Consider the following 19661-nt stretch of genomic DNA (forward strand, 5'->3'; position numbering starts at 1 on the left):
CTTCCCACCCGGGGCACTGACCCAGCGACAAGGCTGCTTAGTCCAGGAAGCATGTATCCGTCCCTTTTGGCAGCCACCTTTAGGGTCCCAGACCAGGGAGCGCAGAGGGTCAGTGGAGGCCCTGGGACCAAGGAGAGGCTATAAGAGCTAGCAGGGAGGGGACCGGGACCATGGAAATATGGGCAGGGTGTGGACACCAAAGTGGCATGTGGATAAAGCCCAAGGAGCCTGTTTCCAGTCCAAGAGTGGGGCCTTCCTCTCCCAGGGACAGGAAATCTCACCAGCCTCTTAGGGATGTTAGAGCTACATGTTAGGATGCTACATGTTAGAGCTGAAGCACTCAGACACCCCTAGCTCCAACCAGGCAGCTCCATACAGGCCTGTGGGGGGTGGGGAGCTCAGAGGACACAGGGTTCTATCCTGGAGCCACTTCCTACTCCTCAGGAACCTGGCCCAATCAGCTGAGCTTGTTTAGCCTCAGGCCATCACCTCTGTGAAGGGGAGAAGCACATCCACCAGCCACTCAGTTATTTCAGGCCGGGGCGGGGGGGGGGGGGGGTGGTGGGGATGGTGCACACGGAGGGCTTTCTGGGCAAGGGCGCACAGGGAGTCGGCGGTGGAGTCTGGTGAGAAACCACCCCCACCCCCGGCATCTTCTGATCCCTCCAAGCAGTTAGGTAGGGGTGGGGGGCATCTTCAGGTTCCTGAGGCTTCCCTCCTGCCTGGCCAGGCTCGGGAATAATGCTCTTTTGGATCCCCTTTGCAGTAAGCAATCGTGAATATGAAATCCGGACCCTTACTCTCAACTCACTCTCTGGGCAGCAGAAGGACTCAATTAATTCTTGCTGCTGCTGCAAGTGGCATAAGCCTCACTTGTGGCTGCAAATACAGTGTCCCTGGGTCCCGGCATCTAACTCTGCAGAGTTCGCATCTCCTCCTTGAATCATACAGCTTTAAACTCATCAAAACCAAGTAAAAAAAACCCCATGAATACGATCCTGTCCTCTAACTGTACTTAGTTAACCTAAATCATAACCCGAAGCTGGAAAGGTGCAGGGGCACCTGGCCGGCTCATTGGGTTAAACATCAGACTTTGGCTCAGATCGTGATCTTGTGGTGTGTGAGTTGGTGTGTGAGTTCAAGCCCCGCAGGCAGGCTGCTTGGAGCCCGCTTCAGATTCTGTGCCTCCCTCTCTCTCTCTGCCCCTCCCCTGCTTGTGCTCTGTCTCTCTCTCTCTCTCAAAAATAAATAAACTTAAAAAAAATTTTTTTTAAATATTTTTTTAACGTTTATTTATTTTTGAGACAGAGAGAGACAGAGCACGAACAGGGGAGGGTCAGAGAGAGAGGGAGACACAGAATCTGAAACAGGCTCCAGGCTCTGTGCTGACAGCACAGAGCCCGACGCGGGGCTCGAACTCACGGACCACGAGATCATGACCTGAGCCGAAGTCGGCCGCCCAACCGACTGAGCCACCCAGGCGCCCCTAAAAAATTTTTTTAATACAGTTTTTAAAAAGCTGGAAAGGTGCAGATGTTTTATAGACAAGCTCTCCCTTCGTTCATCCCACCATTGGATGCATGTGCCCACGCACATGCACTTCACACGTGTAGAGGGGCAGTCACCTGTGCCATCTGCTCCCAGAATAGGCTCTTGAGTTGCGGCATGAGCCAGGTAGAGTGGCCATGAAGGCAAAAGCTTCCCCAAACGCGGGCTCACGCCAGCGGACCCCCGCGGGCCCACAGCGTGGAGGCCCTTCCCAGCTGGTGCTGCAACTCCGTGCTCCGCATCCGAGATGCCCAAAGGCAGAGCCCTGCTCCCTCTGCCGCATCCGTGTCCCCCAGCTGCCGTTGGGACGCTGTGCTCAGGTGCCAGGACAAAGTTAGTGCCAAGACTCACCTGAGTGCCCCCAGTGAGGCCACAGAAGAGCCCGTCTCCTCAGTTTCCGGCATTCGCCATGGTGGCCGATGGGCTGGCTGCTGTCACCGCACGGAGACCCAGGCAGTCCCGCAGATCTTGTCCCCACAGCCAGCCAAAGCCAGACGGAGTCATAGAAGGAGGCTGCCCCGGTGCTCAGTGACTTGTCTCAGGGGTCCCTTCTCTGGGAGGCTCAGGTTCAGGAGGCAGCACTCAACCTTGTGCCTGATTCAGGGCCTGTGGCTGGGGAGTCCCTGTCTTGGTGTCTCGCCTCAGTCAGCCACAGGCAGCGCTCGGGAGATGTTCTGTGAAGGCACCCGCAGCTCTGCTAGATACTGAAGGAGATGTGAACTGCAGCTGCTCTGGCGGCCAGTCTTTATAAAGTTCTTGGAGCAATTGCCGAAGCTCCCCTGGGGTCTGGAACTCGTCCCCCCTCTGGTGGCCAATCTCAGCATTACAGCCTCCCTGTTCTCCCCATTAGTCCAGAGCAGTGACATCAGCCTTGTCTTGGGACACCGCACACCTAACCTAAAACCCTGCTCAAAATAATTTTTGGAAAGCTTCTACAGGAATGGAAGCTAGACCTGGCTCATGAGCCACACCAGAAACCAGTCTGAGGAACTTATTTATAGGACAGAATTGGCATTGCTCAATTCATTCACCAAACTTGGCTTAGAATTAATTTACGTGTTTTTCTGAAGTCACATCCACTCCCAGAGGACACAGATTAGCCACACTGGAGATATTCAGAAGAGTGTTCTGTGACCGCTGAAGGAACTTTCCAAAGACAGTCTCAATGCACCCCTGTAACAAAGCCAGCATTTATGGAGCATTGACATTGCATAAGGTCCAGGGGACGCAAGAATGAGTAAGACGGGCTCCCTGTCCTCAAGGGGGTTGCAATCCAGGATGAGAGGTGCACTCAGGCACAAATAACTGTCAACCTAAGTGCGACCTAAAACATTTTTAAAAAGGCGATCTTGCCAAAATGTTAAGAGAGTAATTATATTCAGATTGGGGTGGTGATGGGGAAAGGCATCAGGGACATTCCAAAAATAGTTTGAGCCATGGCTGACCTCTCCATTTACAAGTACACCCCCCCACCCCTGCTCTGAGGATAGAGCTCTGAAGGTAATGTTCATGAATACATCCCCATGTATTGGTTAAAAATTCAGTCTCGGGACGCCTGAGTGGCTCAGTCGGTTAAATGTCCAACTTCAGCTCAGGTCATGATCTCCCGGTTCGTGAGTTTGAGCCCCACGTCAGGCTCTGTGCTGACAACTCAGAGCCTGGAGCCTGCTTCGGATTCTGTGTCTCCCTCTCTCTCTGCCCCTCCCCCACTTAGGCTCTGTCTCTCAAAAATAAATATTAAAAAAAAATTCAGTCTCAATACTGGAGGGTCAGACCTCATACATGAGAACAAAGTGCCAGGGCTCAGCATTCCCCATAGTGCAGTTGCCAACCCACGACTGAATCTGAAAGGTCTTAGTCATTTTCAGTGACTGAACCTCCTGACCATCTCTGGGAAGCAGCTCCAATATGAGGCTCCATTTTACAGAGGGAAAAAAACAGTAGTAGTAATAAAAAATAATAAGAGCAAAGGGGAGGTGAGATGGAGGGGTGGGGAGAGGAAAAAGGGAGGGGGGAGGCAGGGGGAGAGGCAGGAAGCAGAGGAAAAACACTTTAGAGTATATACCACGTGCTAGGCACTTCTGAGTGCTTTCATATATTAACTCATTTAACATTAAATGAGATAGGTCCTGTTATTATTCCCACTTCTAGAGACAGAGGAACTCAGTGACTTGTCCAAGGTCAAGCAGCCTGTAAGTGGCAGAGCTACATTCCACCCTAGGCAATATGACTCTACAATATGTGCCCTGCCATGCCCTATACTACCTCTCAGGAAAAAGTGGTCTTTAATCACCCATCTATTCACCAACATGTCCAGGAATACAATCGTAAAAAGAGCCAGAAATGTGCTCAACATGTTCTGTCCAGGGATCTTTGCTGCAGAGATGTGTTTTTAGCAAGAAATATCAGCACGTTAGTAAGACCCTGGCGATGTCTTCCTTTACCTAAAACAAAGAGCAGTTGTTAATACTCCCACACTGGTGTGCCCTTGCCTATAGGGGAAGGGAGGGACGGGGACCCAAATGCAGTCCAGGCTGTTGGCTGAGCCTCTCCTTGGTATTGGTAATTGATGATACACAATTTGTGGGGTCTAGTTTCTTCACATGAGACTCACACGTAGGCCCAGAACCGTTCAACTATGACATTTCAGGAGGAACAAAGCTCATCCTTTTAAAACCTGTGGCTTCAGGCAAGGGGCCATTCCTCTCTTTTGTTTCTGGTTTACTCCACTTTTTATAATGGTGAGATTTGTCCTTACTGTTGCATGTAGCACAAGTTACTTCTTTGGTTTTTGTTTTGTGCTTAGTAATATTCCATCATATGCATTTACTACAATTTGTTTCTTCACCTGTTGATGGGCACTTGGGTTGTTTCCAATATTTGTCTAATATGAATAGAGCTGCCAAAACAGGCAAGGGGACATTTGATAGGGATGTGTAGGGATGACCCAGAGGCTGAATATTCTAGTGGTGAAGTCTTGCACGCAGCTGGTAGCTCAAATGACACCTCCTTGTCACCTAATATCAGAAGGGTCCAAAAAAAAAATGGTTTGTTCCCATTCAATTACAGAAGACATTTACAATAGGCATTTTCCCCCAGACAGTATTATGAAAATATGATTGTGTCGAAGGAGAGTTGAACAGACTTCAATGTGGCTGCATCTATGGGTATGGAAGTCAATCGGACATCTGAACACAGTCCATGTGCTCACATGCCTCCTACTTTCTTTAAATGATTCCATTTGATTGTCCCAGTGATTCCCTGGGGCAGAGGTGTGGATGGAGTTATCATCCTCAGTCTCTATATGGAGAAACCAAGCAATTCTGAAATTGAGGGTCATACCTCCAGAGCATCTACATGTGCAGGGATTCCATCCATACATTCAGTTATTCATTCAACAAACATCTGTTGTGTACCTTTATTCAATGTATTCCAACTATTCTTTCTTTTTTTATTTTATTTTTTATTTTTTTTTAATTTACATCCAAATTAGTTAGCATCTGGTGCAACGATGATTTTAGGAGTAGATTCCTTAGTGCCCCTTACCCATTTAGCCCATCCCTCCTCCCACAACCCCTTCAGCAACCCTCAGTTTGTTCTCCATATTTATGAGTCTCTTCTGTTTTGTCACCCTCCCTGTTTTTAAATTATTTTTATTTCCCTTCCCTTATGTTCATCTGTTTTGTCTCTTAAAGTCCTCATATGAGTGAAGTCATAGAATTTTTGTCTTTCTCTGACTGACTAATGTCACTTAGCATAATACCTTCCAGTTCCATCTACATAGTTGCAAATGGTAAGATTTCATTCTTTTTGATTGCCGAGTAATACTCCATTGTGTGTGTGTGTGTGTGTGTGTGTGTGTGTACCACATATTCTTTATCCATTCATCCATCAATGGACATTTGGGCTCTTTCCATATTTGTCTATTGTTGATAGTGCTGCTATAAACATTGGGGTGCATGTGTCCCTTCGAAACAGCACACCTGTCTCCCGTGGATAAATGCCTGGTAATGCATTTGCTAGGTCGTAGGGCAGTTCTATTTTTAGTTTTTTGAGGAACCTCCATACTGTTTTCCAGAGTGGCTGCACCAGTTTGTATTGCCAGCAACAATGCAAAAGAGATCCTGTTTCTCCGCATCCTGGCCAACATCTGTTGTTGCCTGAGTTGTTAACGTTAGCCATTCTGACAGGTGTAAGGTGGTATCTCACTGTGGTTTTGATTTGTATTTCCCTGATGATGAGTGATGTGGAGCACTTTTTCATGTGTCGGTTGGCCATCTGGATGTCTTTGGAGAAGTGTCCGTTCATGTCTTTTGCCCATTTCTTCACCGGATTATTTGTTTTTTGGGTGTTGAGTTTGATAAGTTCTTTATAGATTTTGGATACTAACCCTTTATCTGATATGCCATTTGCAAATATCTTCTCCCATTCTGCCAGTTGCCTTTTAGTTTTGCTGATTGTTTCCTTCACTGTGCAGAAGATTTTTATTTTGATGAGGTCCCAGTAGTTCATTTTTGCTTTTGTTTCCCTTGCCTCCGGAGATGTGTTGAATAAGAAGTTGCTGTGGGCAAGATCAAAGAGGTTTTTGCCTGCTTTTTCCTTGAGGATTTTGATGGCTTCCTGTCTTACATTTAGGTCTTTTATCCATTTTGAGTTTATTTTTGTGTATGGTGTAAGAAAGTGGTCCACGTTCATTTCCTGCGTGTCGCTTTCCAGTTTTCCCAGCACCACTTGTTGAAGAGACTGTCTTTATTCCATTGGATATTCTTTCCTGCTCTGTCAAAGATGAGTTGGCCAAATGTTTGTGGGTCCATTTCTGGGTTCTCTATTCTGTTCCATTGATCTGAGTGTCTGTTCTTGTGCCAGTACCATACTGTCTTGATGATTACAGCTTTGTATTATAGCTTGAAGTCTGGGATTGTGATGCCTCCTGCTTTGGTTTTCTTTTTCAAGATCGCTTTGGCTATTCGGGGTCTTTTCTGGTTCCATACAAATTTTAGGATTATTTTTTCTATCTCTGTGAAGAATGCTGGTGTTACTTTGATAGGGATTGCATTGAATATGTAGATTGCTTTGGGTAGTATTGACATTTTAACAATATTTGTTCTTCCTATCCAGGAGCATGGAATCTTTTTCCATTTTTTTGTGTCTTCTTCAATTTCTTTCATAAGCTTTCTGTAGTTTTCAGGTATAGATTTTTCACCTCTTTGGTTAGATTTATTCTTAGGTATTTTATGTTTTTGTGTGCAACTGTAAATGGGATCAATTCCTTGATTTCTCTTTCTGTTCCTTCATTGTTGGTGTATAGGAATGCAACTGATTTCTGTGCATTGATTTTATATCCTGCAACTTTGCTGAATTCATGAATCAATTCTAGCAGTTTTTTTAGTGGAATCTTTTGGGTTTTCCATATAGAGTATCATGTCATCTGCAAAGAGTGAAAGTTTGACCTCCTCCTGGCCGATTTGGATGCCTTTTATTTCTTTGTGTTGTCTGATTGCAGAGGCTAAGACTTCCAATACTATGTTGAATAACAGTGGTGAGAGTGGACATCCCTGTCTTGTTCCTGACCTTAGGGGGAAAGCTCTTAGTTTTTCCCCATTGAGGATGATATTAGCATTGGGTCGTTCATATATGGCTTTTATGATCTCGAGGTATGCTGCTTCTATCCCTACTTTCTTGAGGGTTTTTATCAAGAAAGGATGCTGTATTTTGTCAAATGCTTTCTCTGCATCTATTGAGAGGATCATATGATTGTTGTCCTTTCTTTTATTGATGTGATGAATCACGTTAATTGTTTTGCAGATAGTGAACCAGCCCTGCATCCCAGATATAAATCCTGCTTGGTCGTGGTAAATAATTTTTTTAATGTATTGTTGGATCTGGTTGGCTAATATCTTGTTGAGGATTTTTGCATCCATGTTCATCAGGGAAATTGGTCTATAGTTCTCCTATTTAGTGGGGTCTCTGTCTGGTTTTGGAATCAAGGTAATGCTGGCTTCACAGAAAGAGTTTGGAACTTTTCCTTCCATTTCTATCTTTTGGAACAGTTTCAAGAGAATAGGTGTTAACTCTTCCTTAAATATTTGGTAGAATTCCCCTGGAAAGCCATCTGGCCCTGGACTTTTGTTTTTTGGCAGATTTTTTTATTACGAATTCAATTTCCTTACTGGTTATGGGTCTGTTCAAATTTTCTATTTCTTCCTGTTTCAGTTTTGGTAGTGTATATGTTTCTAGGAATTTGTCCATTTCTTCCACATTGCCCATTTTTTATTGGCATATAATTGCTCATAATATTCTCTTATTGTTTTTATTTCTGTTGTGTTGGTGGTCATCTCTCCTCTTTCATTCTTGATTTTATTTATTTGGGTCCTTTCCTTTTTCTTTTTGATCAAACTGGCTAGTGGTTTATCAATTTTGTTAATTCTTTCAAAGAACCAGCTTCTAGTTTCATTGATCTGTTCTACTGGTTTTTTTTTGGTTTCAATAGCATTAATTTCTGCTCTAACCTTTATTATTTCCTGTCTTCTGCTGGTTTGGGGTTTTATTTGTGTTCTTTTTCCAGATCCTTAAGGCGTAAAGTTAGGTTGTGTATCTGAGATCTTTCTTCCTTCTTTAGGAAGGCCTGGATTGCTATATACTTTCCTCTTATGACCACCTTTGCTGCGTCCCAGGGGTTTTGGGTTGTGGTGTTATCATTTTCATTGACTTCCATATACTTTTTAATTTCCTCTTTAACTGCTTGGTTAGCCCATTCATTCTTTAGTAGGATGTTCTTCAGTCTCCAAGTATTTGTTACCTTTCCAAATTTTTTCTTGTGGTTGATTTCAAGTTTCATAGCGTTCTGGTCTGAAAATATGCACGGTATGATCTTGATCTTTTTGTACTTACTTACAGCTGATTTGTGTCTCAGTATATCATCTATTCTGGAGAACATTCCATGTGCACTGGAGAAGAATGTATATTCTGCTGCTTTAGGATGAAATGTTCTGAATATATCTGTAAGTCCATCTGGTCCAGTGTGTCATTCAAAGCCATTGTTTCCTTGTTGATTTTTTGATTAGATGATCTGTCCATTGCTGTGAGTGGGGTGTTGAAGTCTCCTACTATGATGGTATTACTATCGATGAGTTTCTTTATGTTTGTGATTAATTGATTTATATATTTGGGTGCTTTCACATTTGGTGCATAAATGTTTACAATTGTTAGGTTTTCTTGGTGGATAGACCCTTGATTATGATATAATGCCCTTTTGAATCTCTTGATACAGTCTTTATTTTAAAGTCTAGATTGTCTGACAGAAGTATGGCTACTCCAGCTTTCTTTTGTTGACCACTAGCATGATAGATGGCTCTCCATCCCCTTATTTTCAATCTGAAGGTGTCTTTAGGTCTAAAGTGGGTCTCTTGTAAGCATATAGATGGATCTTGTTTTCTTATCCATTCTGTTACCCTATGTCTTTTGATTGGACCATTGAGTCCATTGACATTTAGAGTGAGTACTGAAAGATATGAATTTATTGCCATTATGATGCTTGTAGAGTTGGAGTTTCTGGTGGTATTCTCTGGTCTTTGTTGCTTTTGATACATACATATATATATATGTATATATACATATATATATGTATGTATGTGTATATATATGTGTGTGTGTGTATATATATATATACACATATATATATGTGTATATATATATATATATATATATATACACACACACACACATATATATATACACACACATATTTGTCTTTTCTCCCCTCAGAGAGTCCCCCTTAAAATTTCTTGCAGGGCTGGTTTAGTGGTCACAAACTCCTTTAATTTTTGTTTGTCTGGGAAACTTTTGATCTCTCCTTCTATTTTGAATGACAACCTTGCTGGATAAAGAATTCTTGGCTGCATATTTTTCTGATTCAGCACACTGAATATATTCTGCCACTCCTTTCTGGCCTGCCAAGTTTCTGTGGATAGGTCTGCTGCAAACCTGATCTGTCTTCCCTTGTAGGTTAGGGATTTTTTTTTCCTTTCTGCTTTCATGATTCTCTCCTTGCTTGAGTATTTTGTGAATTTGACTATGATATGCCTTGTTGGTGGTCGGTTTTTGTTGAATCTAATGTGGGTCCTCTGTGCTTCCTGGATTTTGATGTCTGTGTTTTTTCCCAGGTTAGGAAAGTTTTCTACTATGATTTGCTCACATAACCCTTCTACCCCTATTTCTTTCTCTTCCTCTTCTGGGACCCCTATGATTCTGATGTTGTTCCTTTTTAATGAGTCACTGATTTCTCTAATTCTTAAATCGTGCTCTTTTGCCTTCATCTCCCTCTTTTTTTCTGCTTCATTATTCTCTATAAGTTTGTCCTCTGTATCGCTGGTTTTCTGTTCTGCATCATCCATCCTTGCTGCCACTGCATCCATCCATGATTGCAGCTCAGTTATAGCATTTTTCATTTCATTCTGGCTATTTTTTGCTTCTTTTATCTCTTCAGAAAGGGATTCTAATCTATTTTCAACTCTAGCTATTATTCTTATTATCGTGATTCTAAATTCTGGTTCAGACATCTTGTTTGTATCTGTGTTGGTTAAACCCCTGGCTGTCGTTTCTTCGTGCTCTTTCTTTTGGGGTGAATTCCTTTGTTTTGTCATTTTGAAGGGAGAAAAGGAATTAATGAGCTAGAAAAATTGAAATTCAAAAAATTAAAATTAAAAAAATATTAAAATTAAAAATTAAAAACACACACACACACAAAAGTCAAATAGATGATGCTAGATCCTAGGTGTGTTTTGGTCTGGGTGTTGAAAGTGGTTTGACAGATTTGAGGGAAAAAAAGGGAGGGGGAAAGGAAATCATTTGAGAATTTGAAAAAAATGAATACACTGAAAATGAGATGATGGGGGTAAAATAGAATTTTTTTTTTTTTAGAATTTGAAAAGATATACACAAAAGTAAAGAATATAGTAGAAAAAAATTAAAGAAAAATATTTTTAATAAAAATTAAAAATAAATATGATTTTTTTCTTTTTCTGTATTCAAGAAAAAATAAAAGAAATGAAAAAGAGAAAGATTTAAAAAAAGAAAAAAGAAATCGTTTGAAAATTTGAAAAAGTGAATACACTGTAGTAGACTAAAATAAAATGAAGGGAGTAAAATAGAATTTGAAAAAATTACATAAAAGCAAAAACTATACTAAAAAAATTAAATAAAAATATTTTTTAATTTATTTTTTTTTCATTTTTTTTTAACGTTTATTTATTTTTGAGACAGAGAGAGACAGAGCATGAACAGGGGAGGGGCAGAGAGAGAGGGAGACACAGAATCTGAAACAGGCTCCAGGCTCTGAGCTGTTAGCACAGAGCCCGACGCGGGGCTTGAACTCACGGACCGTGAGATCATGACCTGAGCCGAAGTCCGACGCTTAACCGACCAAGCCACCCAGGCGCCCCAATAAAAATATTTTTAATTGAAACTGAAAGTAAAAATGAAGTTTTTCTCTTTCTGCATTCAAGAAAAAGAAAAGAAACAAAAAAGAGAAAAAAGAAAACTAAAGAAAGAAAAAAGGAAATTGTGAAAATTTGAAAAGGTGAATACACTGAAGTAGACTAAAATAAAATGATAGAAGTAAAATAGCATTTGAAAAAATTTACACAAAAGTAAAAAATATAGTAATAAAAATTAAAGAAAAATATTTTAATAAAAATTGAAAATAAAAATGAATTTTTTCTCTTTCTGTATTCAAGAAAAAGAAAAGTGTAAAAGAGAAAAGGAAAAAAAAAAGAAAATTGAATAGATGAACCTGCTAACAGATTGAAGTAGGACTGAAATTACTTTGTTTTCCCCTAGAAGTCAGTCTATGTAGGGTTTTATAGTCCATAAATTAAACTGGCGGTGAGGCTTGTGTTGGCCCACAAGTTGGCCCAGTTGGGTGGGGCTCAGTGTAACAGCTCTGCTCTCCACTAGATGGCGCTGCTAGCCTACTGGGGTGGATTCTTGTGGGGCTCGTTGGTATGTATGCGCATGCACGGGAGCGGAGAAAATGGCTCCACCCAACTACCCAGTCTGTTCTCCCGAATCAGCAATCATGCACCCGTCCTCCGTCTTTAGCTCTCGTCCACTCCCTGCTTTTTCATTCTCCATGACCAGGCCCCAGGCAGTACCTCTCTACTGAGTTTTTTCTCAGATGTGGCTGTTTTCCCAGGCCCCTTACTTCTGAAGCACTGCGGCTTTGACCTGTTCCGCCCCTCTGGGAGAGGGTCTCCCAGAGCAATGGCCAAATGTCAGCTGTACCCAGGAACGCTTGCTGGACGCTGCTGCTGCCAGTGCCCCAAGACTGTGGCCAGGTGCCAGCCTGTCCCAGAAAAAGTTTGAGAGATAGTGTAGCAGCAGCATTTCAGGGATTATGGAAAATCACAACACACATCTGGCACCAGGCTTCACCCTTAATGACCTTGACCCAGCACCAGTGAATGTGGCCACTTTCTGGGGTCTGCTGGGACCAGGTGGCTTCAACAGTCTCTACCAAATGTCCTTCCAGCAGTGGAACCGCTTTTCCCTGTGTGGCCTGAGATCCTCCTGGACCCCACTGTGTTCCTGGGGATTCGCCCTTCCCACCAGAGCACCTCTAGGTATTGAGCTGTGGAGTTGCAGCCTTTGCACTTTAGTTTATAGTCTTGTTTATAGTCTTAATGGAATTTAAACCCTCTCCTTTCTCCTTTCTTCCTTTTTAGTTTAGTCCCTGCAGCTGTTTCCAATTTTCCACTTTCTCTCCAGCTGCTTTTGGGGAGGGGTGCTTTTCCCATATTCTCCCCCCATCTCCGTCCTCTCTCCACTCACAAAAGCACCCCCCTTCCTGCGCCTTCTTGCTCCCCAAATTCACCTGTCTCCACCGTGTACCTGCTGAATTCTGTGGTTCAGGTTGTGCAGATTGTTGTGTTAATTCTCCAGTTTTCTAGGTGTGTAGGATGGTTTAGTGTTGGTCTGGTTGTATTTCATGGACGTGAGACACACAAAAAACTTCCATGCTCTTCTGCCATCTTGGCCCCTCCCCCAAATATTCTTTCAGACATGAATTAGACCCAGCCCCCACCCTTCAGGATCTGGCCCAAGAGGAGAATAGGCACTACAGTGAAGAGTCACCGCCCAGCTCCCTCAAGGGGCTCCTTGTGGCTTCACATACTGCTTTTGTTGGATGAGTTGCAAACCTTCATCCTCAGGCTTGACTTTGTTTCTAGCCCCCCACCTCAACAAGAATCTATCTTAAAAAGTCTAACATACAGAGGCACCTGGGTGGCTCAGTCAGTTAAGCGTCCAACTTCGGCTCAGGTCATGATCTTGTGGTTTATGAATTCGATCCCTGCATCGGGCTCTGTGCTGACAGCTCAGAGCCTGGAGCCTGCTTCAGATTCTGTGTCTTTCTCTCTCTCTCTGCCCCTTCCCCGCTCATTCTCTGTCTCTCTGTCTCTCAAGAATAAACTTGAAAAAATTAAAAAAAAAAAGTCTAACATACCAAAGGAAAAATGCACAAATCATTATTATCCCATGTGTATATTGTTCACAAACTGCATAGAGCTGGTGAAAGCAGCATCTCGGCCAAAAGCAGAACATTCCAAGCAGCCCAGAAGCTCCCCTTGTGTCCGTTCTGGTCCTCAATCCTTCCAGCCACCAGGAAACCACTGGGTCACACGCCATCGCCATAGATGATTTTGCCTTCTTGAATTTCACGTAGACGGAATCAGGCACTCTGTGTCTGGCTTCAGCATCTCATGTGTGAGATTGTTCCCCTTTGTTGAGTTTAACAATTCATTCCTCCTTGTTGCTCTAAGTATCCCATCGTGTGAATCTACCACAATTTATCTGTCCTTTCCACTGGTGATGGCCGTTTGGATAGTTTCTAGTTTTTGACTATTACGAAGAGGCCTGCTATGAACACTCTTGCAGATGTCTTCCGGTGAGCATATGGGTGCATTTCTCTTGGGTATATCCCTTGGAAGGGAATTTCTGGGTCATCCGGCAACATGGTGTTCAGCTTCAGCAGGTAGTGCCCAAGAATTTTCCAGATGGTTGTGCCAGTCGTGCCGGTTCACCCTCCCTCCAGCAGTGTGTGGGAGTTCAAGTGCTCCACATCCTCCCCTGTGTTAGCAATTTCATCTTGTCCATTTCATCCATTCCGGTGGGTAGGGAGTGTCATCATACTATGGTTGCAATTTGCATTTTCCCGATGACAAATGAAGCCAGGCTCCTTCAACTATACTTAGTTACTCTAATATTTTTAATCTGAAGTCCCGCTGTCTGTGTCTCTCCATTGACACCAGCAGGTCCCTGCCTGGTGGATTTGTGTTGACTGTTCCCTGTGCCTGGAACAGCTCCCCCAGGTGTTTGCAAGGCTAATTCCTTTGTGTCCTCCCAACCTTTTCTCAAATGTCACCTTCTCAGGGAGGCTAACCCTAAGGATCCTGTTTAAGATTGCTAGCTACCCCCCAGCACCCATGATTCTCCTTATCCTGCTCCACTGCCTTTTTCTTTTCCCATTGTCCTCCTTGACTTAAACTTACTACATAATTCACTGTGCTTGTCAGTGATGACACGTTTGTATTGTTCACAGTCTGTAGAGTATCAGCTCCATGAAGGCAGCTCACTTATGCATCCCAAATGCCTAGAACAGGTCCTGGCCCACAGTAAATAAATGCTCAATAAGTATTTGTTGGGTGAAGATTTGGGGAAAGTGCATTCTAGGTACTGGGAACAAGGAGGTTCTAAGGTCTCAGTATAGAAACAAAGTGGATGCGCTGGAGGGGCAGAAAGGAGGCCCATGTGGCTGTAGCACAGAGAACACGGTGCACCAGGAAGTGCAGGTAGGGGAGGGGGCCTGGATCTTATTCTGAGTGCAGCTGGACACCCAGGCCGCTGCTCTTTCTATATGTCTCCATCTTCTCCCAGGGAGCACAAAGATCCGTATTGCATATTTCTACCTTTTTTTTGCATTATATCTTCACTATGATTTGCTATTTATTTAATTAAAATTCTAAAAATCGTGCTAAAGTACACATAAAATAGACCATCTTAACCGTTTTTAAACATACAGCTCAGAAGCACATTTCCATTGTTGTACAACCCATCGCCCCCCTCCATTTCCGGAACTCTTTTCATCTTGCAAAGCCACAACTCCATAGCTCCCGGTTTCCCCTTCTTCCTGGCCCCTGGCACCTCCCACTCTGCTTTCTATCTCTACAGCTTTGACACCTAGTGACGTTGCTATTTCTTCATTTGTGGCCTGCTCTACAGAAGATACAGTCTTTCATTTTTGCCTTTAGTGTTTTTCTTTTTCTCTAGTTTTTAACTCAGTTTATGTGAAGTCTAAATATGTCTAAAATAATTTCTGCCCATTGTTCACAAACCAGTGTTCATCTTTTTCTGTTGTTCAGCTTTGTAGACATGTCCTGGTGAAAAGCGTATCATCTCTCAAAGCCCAGAATTTGAATTGGCCATTTTTAAAAAGTAACTACTGTTTAATGATACAGCAGATTTTATCAGCTTAGGTCTTATTCAAGAGATACTTTGGTAAAAAGTGGTTATTGTACACACAAAGTGATATTGGAATTTGGCTTTTTTGGTTTTATAAAATTTTGTTCGATCAATAATATAAATACTTTCTGATTTGCCATCTTAGTGTTTCTCTCAACACACTCATCTGATCTCAACTGAAACCCAGCAACCACCCTAGCCACTGGCCCCCCGGTCCCCTGCCAATAGGAGATAAATGTGAGGGAGGGAATATGGACCCAAGGAATGAGGCTTCCAAGTCAGAAAGCAGCCCAAACCTCTGAGAGAGTCAAAACCTGATCAGCTTTAAGTCATTCCTGGTGATTGTTAGTTCCTCCTCTATAACTTTCTGTATCTCCCCCTGCCAAAAGAATTATGCATACTATTAATTAAGAAAAATACAATAACCTCTTTAAAAGATGACTCAGACATTGTAAGGCTGAATTATGAACAATGCCCTAGGTTTATAGTGTGGAACCTGGACTTTAATCTGACCATTCCTGGTCACATGTCCTTGGGCAAATCACTGAACTTCTTGGTTTCAGTATTCTCATTGGACATAAAGATAACAATCCCTTATCACAGGGTAGTTGTGAGGATCAGATGGGATAAGCAGAGACTGTGAGCCCACTAGTATCACAAGATGTTCCCAGAAGTGCCCTGAAAAGGGAATCTTTGGCCAAAGCAAAAGGTGTTCCTTAATTACAGGACTTACCAGAGCCTTTATGATGTTATTGGGCATGGTGACTCTCCACAAGAGGGATGTGGTATTAAGGCTTTTCTATTTTAACTGAACCCAGAGAACAGGGCTAATGTTCCACAGAACACACTGAAGGAAATTCTGAGCTAAGGTAGTAAAAAGACTTGTTTACAATTCAAACAAAAACATTTTAGAAAACTGGAAGGTCCTTCCTCTGAGTACCGGTCAGTGGAAGATGTCTCATACTACTGGAGCATGGAGAGGAGTCATTTATTCTGAAAGGACAATAATACAATCCTGCCGGTCACGTTCCTGAGGGAGGGACCACAACCCATGTGTCGTCATCTTCCTGTCCTGCAGTATAGCCTGTAATGTTGTTGAGTTGGTTGCCCAAAGCATGGGTGTCACTTCTTTGTTCAAGGCCAATGGCTTCCCACTGCCGTTAGCTCACCCTCTTGATCCTGACTTCTTCTGCCTTGACCCCACTCCCGTTTCTCTCTTGGCACTGAGGCCCAGCCCCTTCTCCCCGCTCCCCATCCACACCTACCTACTGAGACTTCACCCACTGCCACCCTCCACCTCTATCTCCCCAGACTTTCCAACATCACTCATGCCTCATGGTCAACCCAAGCCCTGTCCCTCACCCACACCTTCTCCACTGACTGGCCCTCTTCTTCTTTCGATGACCACTGTTCTCAGAGGCTGCTCCACACACCCAGGTGCCCGAACAGAGTGCTGCAGGTAGCTCTGAGCTCACTGAGGTCCAGGTTCATGTGTTATACTCTTGCATGTCCCCTGCCCCCAGCTTTGAAAACAGGGATAGGCCCAAAGCAGATGTACACTCACTAATTGGTGATGGGGACAGGAGGCTTCAGAGATGCCGTGTGGAGGAAAGACTGGATTCCAAGGCAGGACAGCCAGCCTTGACTCCCAGCTCCACCCCACAAGCACTACAGGTATTAAGCAAATCACTAAACCTCTTTAAATCTTCATTTCCGCATTTGTAAAACTGGGTTACTACTTCCTGGCCTTCCCATCTCAAGGGTTATTGCAAGGAAGAGGGATGTTGAAACTCATAGCACTTCGCGAATGTTAGCCACTGTTAATGTTTTTTGGAGTTGACAGCCCCTGAAAAATGGAGTATTAATCGTAATGTGGTTCTTTCTCTAGTGTCCAGCTGCTGACAGCTGGCGCTGAGTCTAAGACAGTGGGAGCAAGAGCCTCCGCCTTGCGGAGTTCCCTGCTCCTCGTACATCATGGAACCCACCCAACCATCTGCTTCATTTCCATGTGCTCGTCTCATTTTCATTCATTTCCCAGAAGGTGTGGGGATGATGAATTACATGAGACAGCCCAGGTTTTCTGACACCGGTCCAGGGTTGTAGGCAGCAAAGATGGTGAGCCCAATCCCCATGAGGTGCAAAGGCCAGAGACCCAGGAGAAGGGCTTGCTCAGACCTCTTTCTGTAATAAAATTTAATGGCCCAGTTTACTCAAAATGGGTCATATATGAGGGGCTCCAAGAGAATCTGCCCTGGAGCTGAGATGATGTAAATTTTGTTTGGGAATTGGATGATTAAGTAATTTTAATGTGAGCAACTTGTAATTTGTAGCCAAACATGTTCATTCAAGTGAATCATAAGAAACTTCTCAAAACAGGGTGAGAATTTGGGCCAAAACTCAGAGGAAACGATTTAGTGGAATAAATGTATAGCAGACAGCAATGTCAGAAAAATTCATCTGCTTGCAAACAAGATGTGAAATAACAGGTTCTCGGGGACACATGAGAAAAAAAACTAAGATTTCAGATGACTGAGGTTGATGTAAGAGTTGAGAGAAACAGCTATTTCAAAACTTAGGCTGCATTAATAGAAGCATGGTGAGCAGAAAAATGGAGATGACAAAGTTCCTGCAATCTGCATTGATGAGCTTACACCTGGTACATATGTTCAGTTCTAGGTGCCTCTAACTGAAAAACTAAATCCCAGCTTGGAGGTTGCCCATGGGGGTGACGAGGGACATGAAGCATCCAGAAACCAACAGGGAAGAACAGTGTTTGGCCCAGAACAGACCCACCCAAGGGGACATGATTTCTGTTTGCAGATATATCAAGGGCTGTTATGGGGAGCAGTATTAAGATTTTTTTTTTTTTAATTATACTAGAAGGCGAGGCAGACTTCTACTCAACATGTAGAATCTCTTATTCCCAATTGAGCTGTCTGGATCTGGGTGTCCCAGCTGATGACTGCAAACTCCCCACTCACGCTGTTTAATCAGAGCCTGGAGAGTGTGTGTGAGGCAGAAATACCACAGAGGGGTCTTCTATATCAGGGACTGGTTGGACCCAGCGACCTTTGATATCTCTTCCAAGTGTAAGAGAGTTTTCACACAAAAATTTTCTCCACCTTGATAGAAAGTAACTTACTACCAATATTGTTGCTTAGATTGCTTGGGCTGGGAGAGAAAAAGGGCATTCCACGCATGCTTTTCATATTTAGAACTCAGAACGGGAAACATTATATTCAGTAAATTTCATAAGTAACAATAATAAAGATATTTTGGCTGCATATTGAGCCAGAAGGAGAGAAAAGGAGAAAAGATAGAGAAAGATTGAGAAAGAATGATGGAGATAAAGGAGAGGAAAACAAGGCAAATAAATGGAATAAGAGAGAAAGAGGGAGGGAAAAAGTGAAGGACCAGAATATAAAGTTATATAATATTTTTCTGCTTTCCTAAAGCACGATACATACTGTGACTAGCGCAAAATGGACATTTTCTAATTTTGATTGTACATTTATCAAAGGCATGCATGCATTTTAAAAATCTTTTCAAATAAGCAAATAGTTCTACAGGCTTATTATGGAAGCAGCAGCTCCTAACTTCTCTCATATACATGTCCTAATTCCCATAGGTGCATGGTTACTTTTATATTTATTTCCACATTTCGGAGTAACACAGTTATACTGCTATTTCTTGATTTTTGTTCTGTTTTGTTACATGGATTATCGAGTCCCACTAAAGAAAAGATAGCTCATTTTCTTTATGCTGTTTCTCATTTCACACACATTCCTTCCCCTATCCTCCTGGTATAGTTACATCATATTTTCTTTAGATCATCTTTCAGTTTACTTTATTATGATTATATAAATACTAGTCACAACCAAGCCATACACTATATTTTCTTCTGAAACATTTTATCTTTCCTAGAACTAATAATAATCTTATTTTTTCTGTTTGTGTAGTTTTCTATTTGTCTGTCACCAATTCTTCTCCAATTTCCTCCACTCCAGCTGCTACACCATTTTCATCCATTTCCTCTAGATGTAGTCAAAAAGATCAGGTATTCTAGTTTATATTTTTGTAGATGTCACCCCTAAACATTCTGATTTGCTTCATGCTGGACCAATTGCTCTCTACACCTAGCCCGTGGCTATTATCCAGAGATTTTTTTTTTTTCCTTCACCTTAATCCTGGAGCTTCTCCTTGATTCTGTCTTTGTTTGGAGCCTCTGCTTTCTTACTATTCTGCCTTTCACTTTCCTAGTTTACTTCCCTGTTTTGGTGGAGCACATTTATGGTAGGATACATTTATGGAGACCTTGCATGTCTGAAAATATCTTTAGACTTTTACCATTACCCTTGACTGATAGTTTGTCTAGGTATGAAATTTTAAGTTGAGATTGCCTGAAAGTTTGGAAGGCATTCTACCATTGTCCTTCCAATATTATGAAGTCCAAAACTATTCCCATTCCTGACCTTTATATGTGACCTTCTTCTTTTCCTCTCTAGAAGTGTTTGAAATTTTCTCTGTCCCCGGTGTTTTAAAATTTTGCAGATAAGGTTTGGCATGGGTCAGGTTTCATCCATTATCCTAGGCACTCA

General features: G+C 42.7%; 1 protein-coding gene across 2 annotated transcripts in view; it reads right to left on the minus strand.

Annotated features, from left to right (window-relative positions):
* Positions 1–2285, minus strand: part of SCARA5 (scavenger receptor class A member 5) — a 126833-nt gene extending 124548 nt beyond the window's left edge. For both annotated transcript variants that reach the window (XM_043564836.1, XM_043564828.1), the window contains exon 1: positions 1900–2285. The gene's annotated coding sequence lies outside the window, so the exon portion shown is untranslated. The remainder of the gene's footprint in view (positions 1–1899) is intronic.
* Positions 2286–19661: the final 17376 nt, after the last annotated feature.

This window comes from Prionailurus bengalensis, chromosome B1, assembly GCF_016509475.1.
Source record: "Prionailurus bengalensis isolate Pbe53 chromosome B1, Fcat_Pben_1.1_paternal_pri, whole genome shotgun sequence".
Taxonomy (NCBI): Eukaryota; Metazoa; Chordata; class Mammalia; order Carnivora; family Felidae; genus Prionailurus; species Prionailurus bengalensis.